The following is a 12,667-nucleotide window of genomic DNA, read 5'->3' as shown; positions in this document are numbered from 1 at the left end:
TAAAGCTGCAGCAAAACCTCCGGGCTCTTAACCTCAATCCCCCTGTTAATAAAAGCCAACACACCAAAAGCCTTCTGAACAACCTTATCAACCTGTGTGGCAACTTTGAGGGATCTATGTATGTGGACCCCAAGATCCCTCTGTTCCTCCACACTTCCAGGAATCCTGCCTTTAACCCTGTATTCAGCATTCAAATTCGACCATCCAAAATGAATCACTTCACATTTATCTAGGTTGAACTCCATCTGCCACTTCTCAGACCAGCTCTGCATCCTGTCAATGCCCTGTTGTAACCTGCAACAGCCCTCAACACTATCTACAACTCCCCCAGCCTTCGTGTCATCGGCAACATTACTAATCCACCCTTCCACTTCCTCATCCAAGTCATTTATAAAAACCACAAAGAGCAGAGGTCCCAGAACAGATCTCTGCGGGACACCACTGGTCACCGACCTCCAGGCGGAATACTTTCCATCCACTACTAATCGCTCTCTTCTTTCGGCCAGCCAATTCTGTATCCGGACAGCCAAATTTCCCTGTATCCCATGCCCCCTAACTTTCTGAATCAGCCTACCATGGGGAACCTTATCTCATGCCTTACTGAAATCCATATACACCACATCCACGTAATATATTACATTCTTCCTTCGTTAATGAAGCACCTTTGTGATTTACCTCTGCCTTGTTGTATCATCCTCAATCCTTCAAAATGCCAGAAATTACTTGCAGCCCCAATCATATACTCTGGGTTTTGGGAGCTTTTGAACGTTGTTTGGTCGCTTTTGATGCTCATAGTTTTGTCGTAACCTTCCACTTTTGACACTGCAATCAGATTATCCCTGTTATTAAAGCCTTTTATAACCCATTTTAATTTCACAGCCTGAGAGATTGACTCAAAGAAAGAAACCAGCTCAGCTTTTTATGTTTTAATTAATTTTTTTAAACGACTTTTTTTTAATGCAGTTTCACCCTTACAGAGGGCTCCTATTTTTAGTGTGACTCGTTACGTAATTATCAATTTCTTATCATCCTCCATCCAGTCTGGTTTAATAAAGCTGTCCGATGTATTCTAATAGTTCCATTTGTACAGTTCCTTATCACACTGAAGCATCTCAAAGCACTTTGCTCCATTAATTGACTGGTGTAATGTGGCAACAGCTGCTATATGAGAATGCCCAGAATAAACATCAGACAAGAAGCAGTGATGTGGATGGCAAATGTGTTTGTTGTTTAAGGGTCCTCGTTGGACAGAAGACTGGGAGAATCTATGGCGCAATAGTGCCACTGGCTCAGATGATTGGCAAACACGGGTTCAGCTCAAAGTCCGAGCTGAAGGACAGCACCTCGGCCACGGGGGTGGCGCAGTGGTCAGCACTGCTGCCTCACAGCGCCTGGGTCCCGGGTTCGGTTCTGGACTTGGGCCACTGTCTGCGTGTGGAGTCTGCATAGTCTCCCTGTGTCTGCGTGGGTTTCCTCCGGGTGCTCCGGTTTCCTCCCACAGTCCAAAGATGTACAGGTTAAGTGGATTGGCTATGATAAATTGACCCTTTGCGCCCATGGATGTACAGGTTATGTGGAGCTTCGGGGATAGGGTGGGTGAGTGGGCGCTCTTGGTAAGGTTGGTGCAGACCCGATGGACCGAATGGCCTCCTCCTGCTCTGTTGGGATTCTATAGATTCTATTGCAGGGACAGGGGCCGGCCTGTTGGTTGTCCCAGCAGGACTGTGCTCTGTTAATATATTGACTGCCTTCGGCAGACATTCTGTGACTGTAAATAAATCGACATTCACCTCGCCGCTCGGTTTCCTAGGTTTTAATACAACACTTGCCCCAGGGGTATCATGCCTGGGTAGCTAAAGATTAACCCTTGTTTGATAGTTGCATATAAGTGCTCAGAATCATCGAACCATAGAAAGTTTGCGATGTTGCATCTGCCCCACCCGACAAACGAGCCTCCCAGCCTAATGTCACTGATGAAGAGTCACCCAGACTTGAAACGTTAGCTCCGTTCTCTCTCCATCACGGATGCTGTCAGACCTGCTGAGGTTTTCCAGCATTTTCTGCTTCTGTTTAGATTCAGCATCCGCAGTAATTTGCTTCTTCCAAATTTCCAGCATTTGGTCCCCAGCCCTTCAGGATACGGGGCCTGAGGGACACATCCATGCCCCCCCCCACCCCACCCCCACCCCGGTCACTGACCTCTCTGCTGGAGTAAGTAGGCCCTGGCCATCCACTGTATCCGGGGCCCCTTCCAATTTTGTACATCTCAATCAAATCTCGCCTCAGCCTCCTGTGTTCCAAGGAAAACAATCTAAGCCGATCCAGGGCAGGATTCTCTGGTTGCCTAGCCATGTGTTTCTCACCAGCGTGGTGCTTGTCGGCAGCGGGATTCTCCGACCCCGCCGCTTGCCAATGGGGTTTCACACTGAAGACACCCCACGTCGCCGTGAAACCCATGGATGCACTGCCAACGGGAAAAGAAAATCCCAACGGCCGGAGAATTCCAGTCTCAATCCTTCCTCGTAGCTGCAATTTTCCAGTCCTGGCAAGATCCTCGTAAATCTCCTACTTGATTATTTTACACCCTCAAAAGTTTTTACACCCTTTGGAAGATAATTGCATCAGTGAGGGAGCCCAAAGTCCAGAGGTCATCAATCCCTTAAGGACCTCAGGAGAAACTTATTTAACCAGAGTGTTTCAAGTCTAAGGGTGGCGATCGTATTCAGTGTACATTCAGTGAGAGGTCTTTATTGAACTGATCTTAAGATTTCTGCCACCAGAGGCAGCCTCCTGGCATAGTCACATGACTACTGGTATGATCCCAGTTGAAGTTACGACTGGGAAGTGAGGTACTGGCGCAGAACACTGACTCGATACATCGTAACTTTTATCTTATGTTTAGAGACGTGGATGAACAGAGTCACAGGACTGCCGATTAACTTTTGACAAAAGACTAAGGTCTGGATTCTTCGCTGCGCGCCGCCTGTAGCAAGTTCTTGATGAGGTGGAGAATCCAGTGTCCGGGAGAAAACGCAATCGGCGCCGGACGTCAGTCCGTTTCTCTGGCCCCCTGCTAGCATCGGGATCAAGTTTTGCGACAGTGGGAGAATGCAGATGGATTAAGATCCATTTGCATCTAATTACTGCACCTGGAACCAAATTCTCCACGCCCTCATGATTCTCTGGTCCTCTGTATTTGACTCAATGGGCAACACACCTGTCAATTCCTGGAAAGAGAAAAACAGTCAGCCGGGTTTAAATCCCCACAGATCTTTGATCTGCAAGCCATTCATTCAGTTTTCTTTGATATTGATTTTACTAGGCTGTGATTGAAAGCTCCAACACCCCCCCCCCCCCCAACTGTCAGCATTATTCCATTCATGTCTCTTCGCACTTGAGTAACTTTGAAGCAGTCAGCTGTAAAACTAACCGCATTGTCTATAAACAGTGAGCTTTGATTGACAGCTCCAAACAGAGTTAAGTGCTGTTAGGTTCACAGCTGACCACTTCAAAGTCACTCAACTGTGAAGGGAGATGAATGGAACGGACTTAATTCTGTTTGTAGTGGTCCAGGAGCTGTTTCTGGAACTTTATGTTGCTCTTTTGCAAAGTCTGCTCCTGTAACTCTCTTCCTCATGCCCAACATAAACACCAACATAAACTCGTTTGGTTCAATGGTTGGTATCTGTGCTGTAGATTCCTAATCAAAAAGTATTCAGAGCCCACATTCAAAGTTTAAATGTGAATGCAATTTACTACTCAAATAATAACCAAGAGAATAATATTGATTACATATAAATTTGATGCTTCATGGATAAATACCTGTTATTACTAATGTAGTTGTCACTGTGATAGATACTTCTGAATGCTGCCAATGGCATTTAAGATCACCAACAACTTCAACATTTCTTCCACTGTCTCTGTTTTTATTATTTCATAGGATGCGGGTGTCTGTTGGCATGGTGAACATTTGTTGCCCATCTACTGAGTGACCTGAGAAAGTGGTGGTGAGCCCTTTCCCTGAGCCATTGCAGTCCATATGATGTAGACACGTCCAGAGTGCTGTTAGGGCGGGTGTTCCATGTTTTTGACCCAGCGACAGTGAAGGAATATTTCTGAGTCAAGATAGTGAGTGGCTTGGAGGACAACTTTCAGGTGGTGGTGTGCACATGCATCCGCTGTCCTTGTCCTTCCAGAAGGTAGAGGTCAGGGGTTTGCAAGATGCCACTGGAGAAGGCTTGGTAAGTTGCTGCAGTGCATCTTGTAGATGGTTCCAGGCTCAGTAAGGGATTACCAGCAATATTAGCCAAAGTGTTCCTCACAGATATATCAAAGGTCACAGTATCATTAGGTGCCATGGTCAATGCTGCAATACATTTCTTATTGATTAGAAATCCATGCAGGAGAAAGTTTGCCAACGCTTAACATCAACATCCTGCCATATTTTGCAAAGGATGATGACCATGGTGACATCTATGTGACCCTACAAGCATTGGGATACCTCTGATTCCATCATAACTTGCACATCCTTACTTGCACCCGATGAGCCAGGTAGTGTTACTCCTTGTGTTTGTGTGGCTGTGTTTGATAGTGAATTGACAAAATGCTACTGGGTGAACTTGCATTTGCCCAGGCTGAAGATTCCCAAACCACGACACAACTAATGCGGCACTGTAGCACAGTGGTTAGCACTGTGGCTTCACAGCCGCAGTGACCCTGTTCAATTCCCAGCTTAGGTCACTGTCTGTGCGTAGTCTGCACGTTATCCCCGTGTCTGCGTGGGTTTCCTCCGAGTGCTCCGGTTTCCTCCCATAAGTCCCAAAAGACGTGCTGTTAGGTAATTTGGACATTCTGAATTCTCCCTCAGTGTACCCAAACAGGCGCCGGAATGTGGCAACTAGGGGATTTTCGCAGTAACTTCATTGCAGTGTTAATGTAAGCTTACTTGTGACAGTAATAAATATTATTGTGATAGGATGTTCTTTAAAAAAGTACAAGCGGGCCTTTTCCAACCCTTCCCACTGATGGGGTCTTCCAGTCGCGCTGAAGATGACCCCGCCTCCCCCCCACCCTGTGGTGGAACCCCTGGCAGCGCGGCCGGCGAGGGACGCAAATGGTGATTGACTTTGACGGGACATGATGATCCCATGGGCAGCGAATGGCGAGCTGCCTCCACCGTTGGAAAATCCACCACAGTAGGGTTCGGAAAATCGCAGCCAGAGTCTCTGTCATAAGGTAGCTCATGTAGCGCAGTGGCCAATTTGTGAAGAACAACATCCCTCAAGGAACAGTTGGGGTAACTGACCAAATAATTTGTTCGTTATTTTATGTGCTATTGACTGATGGGGTAAATATTGATCAGGACAAACTTTGTTGCTCGTCTCAAAATAGCAGAATAGGATAGATTATGTTTACCTCATCAAAGGGCCATGCTAAATTGCTCCTTAGTGTGCAAGCATGTGTCAGTTAGGTTAAGGTGGGGAAGTGGGCTTGGTTGGTGTGGTGTTCTTTGTGTTGCTTATTTCAGGATGGTTGGCATAGTGTTCACAAAGACCACAAAATTGCTTTAACTTGAACAAAGCTATAAATGTATTAACACTACTAATTTGGATTTGACACGTACTCCTAAAGAATACACAGTTGATGATTAACATATTATCTGCACTCATTTACAACAAATCTCTGTACTATTATAAACTAAGATCTGCTCTTATTCACACTATCTTTCCTTCGGTCTGTATTCTTGCGAACTCTTTCACTTCTCTACCCACGAGGCTTAGCATCAATGTCTTATATACTTGTAACTCTAGCTCCCTCCAGTGCCTGTTCTTAGACATTTTGTTAACCATTGCTATCTGAAAAAAAAGCATGTGTAAATACCAGTTGTTTATTGTGGAGGTGTTGCTTGCTCACAGTCTACGATAGAAAGGAATGGAAAATCTCCCAGGGGGCGGAGACCATGAGAGAAGGCTCAGCAGATACACAGCCAAAATTATACAAGACATCAAGTGAGCCAGGAAAGCATAGAATTTCCAGACCAGTTTTGTCCCAAGGGAGTTTAGCAAGACTGGATGGTATTTATCTTAATGCAAGGAGTCTGACGAACAAAGCAGATGAGTTGAGGGCACAAATTATAACATGGGTTATGATGTGATTGCTGTCACTGAAACATGGTTGAGAAAGGGACAGGATTGGCAGCTCAATGTTCCAGGATATACGATCTTCAGACGAGCCAGGGAAGGAGTTAAAAGAGGTTGGGAATCAATTACAGTAGTAAGGAGGGACGACATTTTAGGAGGGTCTTCAAATGAAGCCATACAGGTAGAATTTAAATACCGAAAGGAGCAATCACATTACTGGGAGTGTTCCATAGGCCTCCTAAAAGTCCAAGAGAAATAGAAGAGCAGATATGTAGGCAAATTTCAGAGAAGTGTAAAAGTAATAGGATAGTGATAGTGGGAGATTTCAACTTTCCCAACATTAACATAGAACACAGAAAAATACAGCACAGAAAGGCCCTTTGGCCCACGATGTTGTGCTGAACCTTTGTCCTAGATTAATCATAGATTATCATTGAAGTTATAGTGCAGAAGGAGGCCATTCGGCCTATTGAGGTAGTCATAGTGTAAAATGTTTAGAGGGAGCGGAATTCTTAAAATGCATCCAGAGAAACGTTTTAAGCCAGTAGGTAGAAGTACCTACAAGAGAGGCGACAGTCCTGAACTTAATTTTAGGTAACAAAGCCGGGCAAGTTGTTGATATATCAGTGGGGGAGCATTTTGGAGACAGCGATCATAACTCCATTAGATTCAAGATTGTTTTGTAAAATCATAGAATCATCATAGAATCATAGAATTTACAGTGCAGAAGGAGGCCATTCAGCCCATCGGGTCTCACCGGCCCTTGGAAAGAGCAGCCCCCCCCCCCCCCCAAACCCACACCTCCACCATATCCCCGTAACCCAGTAACCCCACCCAGCCTTTCTGGACACAAAGGGCAATTTAGCATGATCAATCCACCTAACCTGCATATCTTTAGACTATGGGAGGAATCCGGAACACCCGGAGGAGACCCACACAGACATGAGGACAACGTTTAGACTCCGCACAGACAGCGACTCAGTGAATCGAACCTGGGACCCAGGAGCTGTGACAACTGTGTTAACCACTGTGCTACCATGCCATCCTTTGGAAAAGGGCACCTGTGGCCCCATAAAAGGACAAGGATGAGCCTGAAATCTAAGTTCTAAGCTGGGGGGAGGCCAATTTTAATAACATCAGATATGATTTGGCCAGAGTGGACTGGAAGCAGACACTTTTAGATAAATCTGTGACAGGACAGTGGGATACATTCAAAAAGGGAATAGGGAGAATACAGGGTCAACACATAACAGGAATGAAAAAGGGAGGGACCAACAAGCCCAGTGAACCCTGGGTATCGAGGGATATACAGCATTGGATAAGAGAAAAAGGTATGCAGGGCTCAAAACAGCAGAAGCCCTAAAGACATATAGAATGTGCAAGAGGAATCTTAAAAAGGAAATTAAGAGAGCCGAAAGAGGACATGAAAGGATATTGGCAGGTAAAATAAAGGATAATCCTAACTTGTTTTACAAATACATTAAGGGTAAAAGGATAACTAGGGAACGAGTAGGGCCCATTAATGACCATAGTGGTAACTTGTGTATGGAGCCGGAGGACATAGGTAGGGTTCTAAATGAATACTTTGTGTTGATGTTCACTAGTGAGAGGGACGGTGTACATAGAGAAATCAGGGAGAAGGACTGTTATAAAATTAAATTGATTAATGTAGACAGAGAGGAGGCTCTGAGTGGTCTGGCAGGCTTAAAAGTAGACGAATTTCCAGGGTCAGATGAAATGTATCCCAGGCTGTTGAGTGAGGCAAGGGAGAAAATAGTTGGGTCACTGGCAATAATTTTCAATTCCTCTCTGGCTGCAGGTGGGGTACCGGATGTCAGGCGGGTGGTCAATGTGAGAGCATTATTCACAAAGAGAGGAAGAGATAAACCAGGAAACTACAGGCCAGTCAGTCTAACCTCAGTGATGAGGAAGCTATTGGAAACAATTCTGAGAGACAGTATTTATCTGCATTTGGAGAGGCAGGGATTAATCAAGATCAGCCAGCATGGTTTCGTTCAGGGGAAGTTATGTCTGACCAACTTGATTGAATTTTTTGAAGAGATGACCAGGTGTGTCGATGAGGGAAATGCATTTGATATAGTCTACTTGAACTTCGGCAAGGTTTTTGATAAGGCACACATGTGGGACTGATAGCAAAGGTAAGAGCTCATGGAATCCAAGGAAATTGGCAAACAGGATTCAGATGGGCTCATCAGTGGCAAAGGGAATTCAGTCCCGATAAGTATGAAGTGGTGCACTTGGCCAGGACTACTTCACCCCAGGAGTGATGAGTCTGACCAATAGGTATATTTTACGTTAAAACAAACTTTAATTTAAACACAGAACTAACTACATTAACATCAAAGAAATAGCTTTACAATGATCAAAGAAGCAGTTCTTAAACAAAAGGAAAAACTTGAACTTACTATCTATACCTGTTTCTAATTCCAATTAAGCAAATCGACTTTTATGGGCCAGGGTTTAGAAAACTCCAAAGTATGTCATGGCGTTCACCTGACCAACAACTGTTTATTAACTTTGGTTACGATGAGCACAAGGACCTGCCTTTCAGGTGTTATTCAACAGAGGCCTTCAGCACTTTTAATAAAAAACAAATTTTATTCTACAAATTTAGTTAATATTTTTATAAACACACATAGTAAACATTTTTATCAACTACAAACATGAATACCCCACACAGCTACAGTACTCTATGTATAACCCTTAATAAATTTCCCCCTTAAACTGTTCCAATTTAATAACAAGATCCCATAAACCAGAAAAACATTTTCAAAGGTGTGGCCCAACACACAGCGCTCAAGACCTGGTATTGGTACTTCTTGTTTCCCTGTCTAAAACAGCAGGTTTGAATCCCTTCCAGGAAACAGTTATCAAGTTATCGGGAGACAGCTTTTAAACTGAAGGTAGAGAGAGAGACACTTCAAGATACTTGTTTGTCTGAATACAGCAGCTAAATGCCAAAATGAAAGCAAAAAACTCAGCCACAAAACAGCTCCCAGCTCAAAAGCGGAAGTAAAACTCAGAGCCACAGCCCAGCTCCATCCACACAATGACATCACTGAAGCAATGTGATAAGACAAAACATTTCTTAAAGGGACACTCCCATGACACCCACACAGTTCAAAAGCCATTTCTAAATAAAGTTTACAAACAGATCACTTGCTTAGTTGTGTAGGCATTTAAAATATAAGAACATAAGAACTAGGAGCAGGAGTAGGCCATCTGGCCCCTTGAGCCTGCTCCGCCATTCAATGAGATCATGGCTGATCTTTTGTGGACTCAGCTCCACTTTCCGGCCCGAACACCATAACCCTTAATCCCTTTATTCTTCAAAAACGATCTATCTTTATTTTAAAAACATTAAATGAAGGAGCCTCTACTACTTCACTGGGCAAGGAATTCCATAGATTCACAACCCTTTGGGTGAAGAAGTTCCTCCTAAACTCAGTCCTAAATCTACTTCCCTTTATTTTGAGGTAGAGAGACCCTCATCCTTCCCCCATATTTGTTGGCTTTTTCTGCAGGTTTTCCAGATTATTTTTTACCTCTGGCTATTACATCCCGATCACCAGTTTTGTTTTTAATACTGTTATATTCTGGGGGTTTTACTTTTACCCATAGTATAAACAAAGGATAACCAGTTTGCCACACCGCAGGTTACTTAACAGGTTCTCGGAGTTTATTTACAGAAGTGTTGCTCGCTCACAGTCGAAGATGGAGGAGGAGGGAAAACCTCCCACATGCCTCTGATGATGTCACCATGTAATCATGTAACACTATACAGAGTGGCATTGGTTACCGTACACAGCAGACCTGAAACGGGAATTTCAAGTCCCCGGGCGGGAGTGAGAGAACCCGCCAATAGTTTCTTGATTCAGGTGTGTTTGAATCAGACAGGCAAACCATAAACATTTGCTTGGAAATTGGAAATGAATATCTACACAGTCAGAATCTTCCAGGATTAACAGAAGAAGAGCTATAGGATCCCCAGGAGATTTGGACTACATTGGGACATCAGTTCAGAAAATTCAGTTTTTATCGACTGGACTTCATTTCACTTCAACACAAGTGTGGATTTTCAAATTGTAGGTTACGACCCGCGGGTGGGTCGCGGGCAGGCGTTGGGAGAGTCAAGAGCGATCAGTGGCAGCGTTCCTGATTGCTCCTCCACCGACTTTCAAGTTAATAATAATAATAATAATCTTTATTTGTGTCACAAGTAGGCTTACATTAACACTGCAATGAAGTTCCTGTGAAAAGTCCCTAGTCGCCACATTCCGGCGCCTTTTTGGGTACACAGAGGGAGAATTCAGGATGTCCAATTCACCTCACAGCACGTCTTTCCGGATTTGTGGGAGGAAACCGGAGCACCCGGAGGAAACCCGCGCAGACATGGGGAGAACGTGCAGACTCCGCACAGACTGTGACCCAAGCCGGAATCGAACCTGGCGCTGTGAAGCACCAGTACTAACCACTGTGCTACCACGCAACCCGCAGAATGCTGGCTACGCGGGATCGATTTCCAATCACATGCGGATGATTACCTTGCTCCGGTTGCTGATCGCCATGGCGAACCTTTCCTGTGCCATGTCTGTGGGCTAAGCGCCCTCAACAGTGACTCTCACATGGAGCTGAGCCATTACGGAGAGCAGTATTTAGGGGAAGTTGATATGAGCAGGACAAAAATACTGTGATACAGCGGCACTCTCCATGTTGAAATCTGTCATTTTATACTACCTTGGAACAGATCTGAGAACTCTTCTCAAAATGCGGTGATCATAGAATTTACAGTGCAGAAGGAGGCCATTCGGCCCATCGAGCCTGCACCGGCCCTTGGAAAGAGCACCCTACCTAAGCACACACCTCCACCCTATCCCCGGAACCCAGTAACCCCACCCAACCTTTTTGGACACTAAGGGCAATTTAGCACGGCCAATCCACCTAACCTACACATCTTTGGACTGTGGGAGGAAAGCGGAGTGATTAAGCATGGTGTTAAGCGAATCATCAAGGGTTTGGACAAAGCCCATGGGTTTCGCAGGTAGTGATGCTGAACAGTGCATGAGATTTATGAATTGGATGATCGAATCATCAGAACAGATCTGGTTACTGGCTTCAAAGAGGGGAGACAGTTTGGGCGAGGGAAATCTGGTGGTCAGGTCCATGATGAATATAGGACGGATTATGACGCTGGCAGAAGTGGATTTGGAAAACTGGTCCAGATGCAGAAGGTCCCAGAACCAACACAGAAATTCAACACTTTCACTGACTGTATATTTGAGATAATGAAGCTCGAATCTTCATAGGAACCTGCAATTGAAGAATACAGTTGACACGTTACTGCCTGTAGCTTTGTTCATTCTTTCATCGGCCCAATTAACTCTTTTTCACAGTCTCAAAAATGAAGCGCCCAGTCTGAGGTGTGTCCAATTTTGGTTCTTTTAAAGTTGCAATTTTTGTTACTCATAATAAAAGCGGAATAAAGACTGGGTTTTAAATGCCAACGATACAGCCTTCTCGCAAGAAGGAGCAGCAGAGAGCAGGTCACGCGCCTGGCATGTGCACTGACGTCACGTGCCCTGTATGCCCATATGTTGACATTTTCTAGGTCTGAGCATACAGGCAACAGGACTGTGAAGAACTGAAGATGGATTATTTTGTTGTGAGGAGGAGAAGACCAGAGGCACAAGCAAGCCAGGAATCTACAACTGAATCTACTGGAGAGAGCATGCTCAGGAGAGTCCACGGCAGGACAAAGCAGTGCCGCTGTAAGCTGATTATTGAGGTCCAGAGCCTCTGGTGAACAGCCTACTAAGAAGAAACTGAAATCGGGAGCAAAGCAGTACAAGGATGATTTCTGGAGGTATGGCTTTGTTATTTGTGCCAATGCAAACCAGGATGCAAAGCCCATGTGTGTTATATGCAGGGAAGTGCAAGAAAATGAAAGTTTAAACCCCTGAAATGTCAAAGGCAGTTGAAGACATTTCGAGTTCAAGGAGAAACTTCTTGATTTTTTTCAGAAGATGTAGTGAGAACAGGAGGGCAAGCAGGAGGTCACTCAATGCCATGCCGAATTGACAATGTTCGGCTATTTGGCGGTAGCTGGCAACAAAGGCCAAGAACGAGTCTTCTGGATTGCTGACAGACAAATTAATCTTGTAGTATTGTATTATGATGGAGGGTCTGGGGTTGAAGTGCTCCTTCACAAGTGTCACCAATTGGTCAAACAATTTTTTGTTGGGAGCCTCCAGGGTCGTCAAATTCCTCATTAAATTGTATCACCCACATGCCTTTCTAAGTTTGGGTGTTCTAGTGAATGCATCAAAAATTGGGGTTGCACTTAGGACCTGTAAGCATCATCGACCAGACGCCCACAAACTGTTCATAAAATAAACTTCTGTTTATCTTTCCCCACGATTTCGTTGGAGATGAAGAAATACCAGAGCAGCTTGATATATTGGCTCCAGTCTTTGGTCCCCTTGTTGAATGGATCGTGTTTCCCAATC

Source organism: Scyliorhinus torazame, chromosome 15 (genome assembly GCF_047496885.1).
Source record: "Scyliorhinus torazame isolate Kashiwa2021f chromosome 15, sScyTor2.1, whole genome shotgun sequence".
Lineage (NCBI taxonomy): Eukaryota > Metazoa > Chordata > Chondrichthyes > Carcharhiniformes > Scyliorhinidae > Scyliorhinus > Scyliorhinus torazame.
The sequence above is the reverse complement of the archived record's forward strand: the minus strand, read 5'-3'. Positions refer to the sequence as shown.